The sequence below is a fragment of the Monopterus albus genome, unplaced genomic scaffold (genome assembly GCF_001952655.1).
Source record: "Monopterus albus unplaced genomic scaffold, M_albus_1.0 scaffold34.1, whole genome shotgun sequence".
NCBI classification, from domain to species: domain Eukaryota; kingdom Metazoa; phylum Chordata; class Actinopteri; order Synbranchiformes; family Synbranchidae; genus Monopterus; species Monopterus albus.
The window spans coordinates 4,005,046-4,013,797 of NW_018127914.1; positions in this window are offsets into that span (position 1 = coordinate 4,005,046).

Sequence of the window (8,752 nt, forward strand, 5' to 3'; positions counted from 1 at the left end):
AGTCACCAGTCAACCTAAGCTGCATATCTTTGGACTGTGGAAGGAAGCCAGAGCACCTGGAGAGAACCCACACAGAAAGGCCCTTGGTCGGCCTGGGCTCGAACCCGTTGTTCCGCCCCTATAGGTAATCATATTAGTTTTAAAAAGGTGTACCTAGTAATTTGTGTGCATGTGCAGCACTCTCTACAGTCTATGTGTGTCTGTGGTAATACGACAGATACAGTTTGTGTATGTGGCAGGAAATGCACTGGAGGTGAGTTGATAGGTGCAGACAAGATCAGTGTAACCAGCCAGTGAGTAGCTGTGGCAAAAGCTTAACATAACTAAGCAGGTGACACATCAGCTCAAGAAGCATCACACCAACAGGGTGCACATATACAGTCAATGACCACACATACATACATACATGTAAGCTTCTTTTTGGGCACCCACACACATACCAGGTGTGCACTTGACACATGGTGATGATTGCATGCAAGGATGACTGATACACAGACCCTTACTGGTGAGAATAGCGGCTCGACTGGGCATATGGGGATCATCACTCACACCTAGAAAGCTAGCGATAGCAGTGGGAGAAGATCTGTGGTTTTCATTGGGGCCTGGGGCTCTGGCCTCTTAGTGCACATCACAGGCAATCACTAAATAAGCACACCAATAGCTGATTAAAGGAGAAAGGCTGAGAGAAATACACAGATGGATAACAGAGCGAAGGAGAGAAAGTTTAACTTCATGAATCTTTGTGGAGTTAGTGAAGAGAGAAACATCACACCTTTGTTAGTGGTTGCTCACTCATCTGATTCAGAAATCAAAATGGAGCAGGTAGCATCTGATGGGACCAGAGAGGTGTTGTCCCAATTTATTTGACAGCGCCTCGGCTGAGTCACCGGCATTTTCAACTCACCTTTTATCTTCAGATCCATCCTATCCACAAAAGGGCCTCATCGATCAGCGACTGCCCTGAATAAGATAAACAAGGTAGATCAGAGTCAGATGAAATGATTAAATAGAGGAAGAGGAGAGAAAGTGTTAGATCTCTGAGCTGGTAAAAAGGTGCTGTCATTACATGATGACCCCGGCAAGGATTATTCAAGGCGAAGCAGCTCTGACACAGCAGGGCTGTACAGGTCGAGCTTTGATGTGAAGGCATGAAGATATAACATACTTTAACAAGTACTCTGTACATGGTCACTTTTTTATGCTCATACTCGCACACCCTCTCTTGAATTATTCTCATATTAAATATTTAGCTTTAGAAAAATATGCTTCAAGTGATAAATACTGAACAGGCCTAACAGGCACAAACCCTGGGCTCTGCAGCATCAAGGGCCCCCCCTAAGAGCCTCTGTTTGAAGTATTGGAAGGTCACAGGACTCAGTAAAAAGTGGCGATAAGCTGATCGTGTTTTTCATCATAATTTATAATTGCCAGCATTATTATTGAAAGTCATCATTTGAAGACAGAATAAAATCATAACATGTTTAACTGACAAAACTGATATTTGTATTTCATTTCTGAGTTCACGAGAGAGAAAATGCCAATTTAATTCAATATATGAATACTTTTTGGCAAGGTCCAAGGTAAGTGGATAGGAAAATTAAAACTAGATACTGAACAAGTCCCAAATTATTCTGGAGACATACTCTAGACTCTGTATGCCTCTACCTGGTTTCTCACTGATGTGTGATCTTTCACAACCTGCAGCCACAACACTGAGTCACCCTTTAGGATTATGTGGTTGTCGACCTATAGGCAGGATTATCTGCAGGACAGGATTTTGTCTGTTTCCCTGCTGCATTAATTTAAATGTAAAATAAGTCAAACCTGAAGAAAAGTGTTTCAAGGCAGGTTTGTAATGTATGTGAAGGTTTGTGATGTGTAAGAAAACACTTTCTGCTACTGTATATAATAGTTCCAGTAGGAGGAGTGTGTCTGCTGTCTAGTTATATCTCCTGCTACAGGTTTGTCACTGCAAACACAGAGAGGAGAGAGAGAGAGAGATGGGGTGGGGGTGTGGATTAATGTGCTCATTATGGAGACGATTCGGCTCATTACAGTTTTGATGCTGATAGATATAATCCAGCACTCTGGTAATAAAGCTACAAGTGTCCTGATTGGCTATTTTTAATTGCTCTGACAGATTAGAGAAAATACCCTAGTCCTGTCCTAAAGCCTGGTACTATGTCATTATCCAGCATATATAAACATTTATCCAAGAATTCAATGTTTGTACAACTGACATAAAGACAGCAATTTATGGGTTTAATGGTTGTAAATTTTTGGGCAGTGCTGGAATAAATGAGGTCAATTTATATTAAAGGGACTGTATTTTGCTCATTTTCTGGTTTATATTTTTATTTCAAGGGTGTACTAGGATGTGGGGGGGATCGGGGGGCTGGAGCCAGTCCCAGCTGACACTGGGCGAGAGGCAGTGTACATCCTGGGCACCTCACCAGTCATGGGGCTGGCATGTAGACAAACAACCACACACGCATTTATAGTTGCCAGTCAACCTAAGCTGCATGTCTTTGGACTGTGGGAGGAAGCCAGAACCCCCAGAAGGTTTTATAAAGCATTATTGTTACTGTCCTTTTAAGACATGTCACATCTAAAATCCTCATGGTGCAGGTTAACAGGGGTGATAACAGGGGTGACTAAGGTCAAGGGGAGAGCTGTCCGTAGTTTATCAGTAGGTATGAGGGAGAACAGCAGGGGTGATATGGAGGCGGTGGTGAGGTTGGAAAGATAGGAATAAATAAGAAAGAAATTTACTATGGCAGCATGAACGTGGAGAAGGAGGTGAGGGAGCATGTTGAGATAACAGCGGTGGTGGTGGTATGGTGGGAACAGGAGACAAGTTTATCTCAGCCACTGAATGTCCTCCATTGTCGGGGTCCCAGCCTGCTGGCCTCCGCAAATGTGCTTTAGATGACAGAGGGGGAGTGGGGAGGAATTTGACGATGTGCAACGCTATCTCTCGATCTTCACCCGCAGCTGCTACCAACCAATGTCCCTCCTCCTCCTCCCTTCACTTCTCTTCCCTCACACTCTTGGAGTCTGTGAATCCATTTGAAGTGTCACTCAACTGAGAACAAAGACACACACTAGTTGCTCTCCCCTGATTACAGTCTTTATGCTAAGCTAAGCAAACTATCTCTGGATCCTGGATATTCAGTGTGCAAGTATGAGTGGTATTGAAAGTGCAAAGGATATTATTTCCAAAAAATGTGTAAATACTGCCTAAACAAAAATGCTAACAACAACACAACATGCGACATCTCAACAAAAACTTCCAACTGCTGCTCAGTTTTGTTGTCATCCCTCTCACTAGCTAGGAATCACTTTGGTTAGGCATGTGTGCTGTTGAAGGACAGCACTCAGTTAAGATGCTATGTTGGACTCCAGTCAAATTTCCATTTACAGTGCTCATGTTTGCTTATTGTGTGCGTCGTGTGTTTGGTTTTCTGATACCACAACATCTGTTGGCTGGTTGTCACTATGTTTCTGATTTCTGGGCCTCTCAGTGGCACATGAGCACACCATAAGTTAACCACTAGACTTCTTATATTTGATTTGAACTGCATCACTACACAACAGTGCTGCAATACAGCACGCCATTTGCATGAAGACAGTATGCTAGTTTGGTCATTTTTGACTTTTAGAAACAGCTAATCTGCTGGAAAAAAGGAGATTTAGATTCAAAATGGATATAACCACAACTGAGAAACGGGGCAAAATATTGCCAGTGAGCATCAGGAAGTGATGCAGTTCGAAATAGAACAAAAAAAAAAAAGAAACTTTCGCTCCCCTGAAACTGACAGCGTCTGTGCCGTGTGTGCTGTCAACCTGTTTGGAAGAGGATATGACAAATCTCATTGTAAACCACCTGACAGCTGAGCCCCTGTCCTATAATAAGTAACTTATTTTGTCCAGTTGCTATGGATACAGATGGCACAGAACTGGGCCGGAGCAATGGTAATAGACAGAGGAGGTTGGGGTGATGTGAATCTGTTTGTGTGGGTAAAGGGCAGTTAATGTGACACAGCAGTCACTGCTCTGATAATAGGATGGCAGGTAACAAACAGCAAACATACACAGTGTCAGTGGCAGTCGGAGCAGTGAAATGGGCAGCAGATAAATATTTTTCAAGCACCACAGTCTGAATATGCATAAATATGTATTCGACAACTACCAGAAATTTGCAGGACTTCTTTGTTCTACTCTGGCTTACAATTTTTACCAATTGTGTGCATGTATAGAAGTGTTGTATGAAATTATGAACTGGGCTGTAATATCTGTAAAATCTTATTTAACATAAATAGACTTATTTTGAAGAATACACTGTTTATTATCTTAATTTGTAGAAACTTCTGTTCTGTTCTAAGTCTTTTGTTCATTCACTCTTCACAGGATATAGTGGTTACACCTGTAAAGGAACTACAGTGTTATGAGCATCCTGCTCACTTTACCATAACATAGTAGCTACAGTAGGAACTGGAGGAAATGCTTGAAATAAATTTAGCATTGCAGAACCATCCAGGTGTTAAGCAGTGTAAAAACATGATAGCACTCTTCTCTTTATTATAAATATGAAGTGCTACTGAGGGAACGAACAAGCCTAATGGCACAAGAGTGTATCGTTAAATATCAGTGAGCTTGAACATTAAAAAAGCATCACTGTGCAAACTGCTAACTCTTAAGTGGTGGCTTATTCACTATATTTTATTGAAGTAATCGTATCAACACAACAATACAAAAGCCTTGGAGCACTGAAAACCTTATGAAAGTAAAAGCACAGAGTATTATCAGTGCTCATTATAGAGAAATATTATTATTAGAGTGTTAATACATCTATGTACAAATAGCATTTTATTGGTGCTGGAGGTCAAGGTGGAGCTTAACTACTCTATATACTGTTACGTAGTTTAGTCCAGTCGTTCCCAGCCTTTTGTAAGGGTCAGGCATCCTTCAAAAAAGATCTGACACGTTGGATAATGACTGTTGGGGCATCAACACAAACTTCTGCTCTATTCAATGATATTCATTTTTGGATATTTCTGTAATCTTAGCTTTCTTGTGAAATATTTTCTCTGAGAATACAGATGAAGTGACCTCACCAGTACACTTCATCTACTGGGATCTACTGGTTTGTTCCTGGAAGACATACTTTATAAACTTATCTAAAACCTTAATGTGTGAAGTAACTAACAGCTACAGTACGGTGCAATTACAAGTGGAATAGAAATATAATGTAGCATAAAATGGAAATACATAAAAATTGTCCCTGAGAGCACAATGTGAGTTGGTGTTTCATTGGTCCTGAGAGTCTGTCACATGGTGAACACAGTTGTTCTGTTTACATGCTGTGGCCATGGCAAAGGATTAGTTACACAACAACAGACCCTGTGTTATACATACAGCAACACTCATGGACACAGACATATTGTATAATGAGAGGAATGGACAGATGAAGTGTCACCTCTTATTAAAGATCATTTCCAGCCATAGCCTCTCTCACCCATCAGCGCCTCTTCCTTGTCCTGCTTCACATGTGGACAAACCATTATCACCAAGCTCTCTGACACTTTTCTAGATTGTCGCTAACCTCCTGACAGTGTGGCCACTCTTGCCCCAACACCACAAGCATGCATTGGCATATATGACATGCGCTAACAATTGGACAAGGTCCCCAGCTGTCCTGTCGCTTTCACCAGCTGCTAAGCCTTAGACTACATTAGGCTAAACCATGTGAAGTATTCTGCTCGTGTTTGTGTGTGTGCATGAACATACATCATACGTAACCATGTCTGTCTTTAGCCAATGGCAAATGCTTTTAGCCTTGTCTCTACAGCCATCTAAAGTAGATTGAGTATTTGCCTTTGACTCCTGTGGACAGGGGAAGCGTGTGAAAGGAGATCATTTGGAGTATGCATGCATAGATACACAATAACAGTCAAAAAGAGAGGAAATAGAGGAAGATGGGGAAATAAAGAGAGGAGAGCAGCAGAGCAGATTGGGTGTGAGAGCAAAGAGGAGTGGGGCTCGCTAAGCCACACTGCTTGGCTCTTTACAGAATGTGGAAAATGAATTTGAGACTGCCACGTAATCATCTTATCCTGGGACTGTGGTTGGTCCCTCACTTACACAACGCTCACACCATCTGAGAGCCTTTCATTTAGCAGGCTGCGAGACTTGATATTCCACATCTACTGGCTGGCTTACTACAGCTGGCCTCAGCCACATACGCACATCTAATCTCTAATCACGCCTGCTGCTCTATAACTGTGTGTGTGTGTAGGTGGGTGGGTGGAATTGAGCTAGGCAAAGAGGTTACAAAGGGTTGTGTGTGCATTTTTGCTTGAGTGTTTTTATTGTTCCTCTGCAAATGGTACATGTGTGCTGCAGTAGCTGCATCCTGCTGTTACACCAAATATATCTTTCAGTCTTGTTGTGGGATGGAAACACTGTATGTTTTTGTGTCTGGTTACATCTTAAGAAGCGGTTAGTTCTCACATAATGCTTGTCTGGGTAACTGTCTCAACATCCCTGGCATTTTATTTTATTTTTTAAATGTATTTTATTGTTTGAAATTTGACAGTACCAGTGTACGAAATCTGAAAGGTTGCAGTAAACATTTAAATGTTAGCAAAAAATGCTTGACATTTAAACAGGTTTTTATCTTAAATGGCCATCTGAGACGCAGTAGTAAATAGAAAGTGTCCATCTTGAATGAGAAAGCCACTTTTGTGATTCAGTTAAAATGTCTTGAGTACACATGTTCCTTCTTAACAATGTGCTCCTTCATCTTTTAGTAGTAGCTGCTTGTTTAACCACTGGAGTACACCAGTGTTTAAAGCAATATTTAAAGGTGTATTAACCAAGATTTTATACATTGTCTGATAAATCAAGTGAAAATGGGACAGCTATACTACCCCCTTCATTCACTCTGCTTCCTACAGTCTTTGTTCTTATTCCAGTTTCTCTGCTATGTGTTGTCAGAGTTCAGTCTTTAAATTAGTCCCGCCTGTCACCAGGCAAGGGTTATGAGAAGCGTTTTTCAAACAGTCATTTCAAACAACCAGCCATGGAGGAGCCCTCAGCAGCTAAATGTCTAAAACACTGGCTGCCAGAATGAAGAGGCCACGTTCGTATGCAGAGTGGACCAAAGAACAAGCAAAAACCCGGGTTGTTTTGAGTTTCACTGGGCCCTTGGCCAGCTACAAAAAAAAAAATTGGTAGAGTAGCTATGTAGCTGTAACTTTTGAAAGGGATAACAACACAGTTTTTTGTCACACAAAAGAAACGTTTAAATGATTAACAACAAAATGCATCAGCTTATGGCAGCAACATTCTTAACCACCTTTCACAGTCAGTGAGGTCATTCAAACCTGCAGCCACTTAGGGTTTTTCTGTACTGCTGCATCATACTAGTGGAGAAAAACTCCACTCTTGGTTACACCTACACTATGTCAGGTGTGTGCAGTTTGAGAGGTTTCATACATTTCATGAGTTTATTTTGGGATATGATGTTGCATGAAGCTGATGTGTAGCCACTTACCCTCAACCCACTAATTCTACTTAATGTTACATTTAGCTGCATTTCGTTAAAGAGCTGTTGAAAGTCCATAGAGATGGGGTGTAAACTGCATTCAGTTATAATTGGGAGCATAAATATAGTCAGCTTGCCACTCTCGTACCTTAAAATCCAACATTTACTCTATGTTCTAGAGCTGCACAGCATTAAGGTCTATTATAGTTGCTGTCAGCAGAGATCAAGGTCTTTGCTACTTCTGTGATGTACATGCTCTTTGGTAATTGTTAAGAGCAAATGTAAAACTGAAGCATTTAGTCTTTTATTCTGAGGAACACAAATTAAGATATGACACTTAACACTCCTACAGTATTTTGTACTTGCATGTTTTAATACAGCTGCATGAAGATCTGTCATCTTAGCAATAAAGCTAATAGCAATCAGTACCTTTTCCGACTTTCTCAGGGAATACAAAAGTCTAGACAGAAATTATTGCAACATTGGCAAAGGTTCAGCTGAAGTTACTAGACTAAGCTACTTTGGATAACACTGAAAATATGGAAAGGAAATGTTAAGGACATGCAGTATGACAACCTGTGAGGTACAAAAACAACCACACACTTTTGATTTAGCTGAAGTCAGATTTCATTAGTCTTGTGTATATTTCCTTTTGATTAACATCTGTCCTCTTTAGAAAACATCTCTGTGTGACATACGTCACAAATCTGCTGCCCTGGCCCTGCTTGTCACTGCGGGGATGAAAACTGCTGAGAATCCACAAATATATTTGTCTTTGTGGTAATAAGCAAATATTTTCAGGCATAAATCTCAGTGATTCTTTTTAACGGGGTCACCGGAGTCAATCCTGGCAAAGGCGGGGTACACCCTGGACAGGTCGCCAATCCATCGCAGGGCTAACACATAGACAAACAACCACACACACACTTTCTAACACTGGCCACTCAATGGTGGCCAGTGTTAGAAAGTATTTGCATTACATAACTTGATGCACTAACAAAACAAACATTTCAACAATTGCAGCATTCTGCTGACAGCTTTTATACATAAGAAATACAGTTGTGATCTGGGCATGAGGTCTCTATTTTACACAAAAAGTAAGCATGACCACAAAAAAAGCAAAGCACCTGCAGCACCAGTCAGATGTATAAAGCTGAGAATTCTCTTTACAGCTATTCTTTTGCATAATAAAAAAGGGAAGTA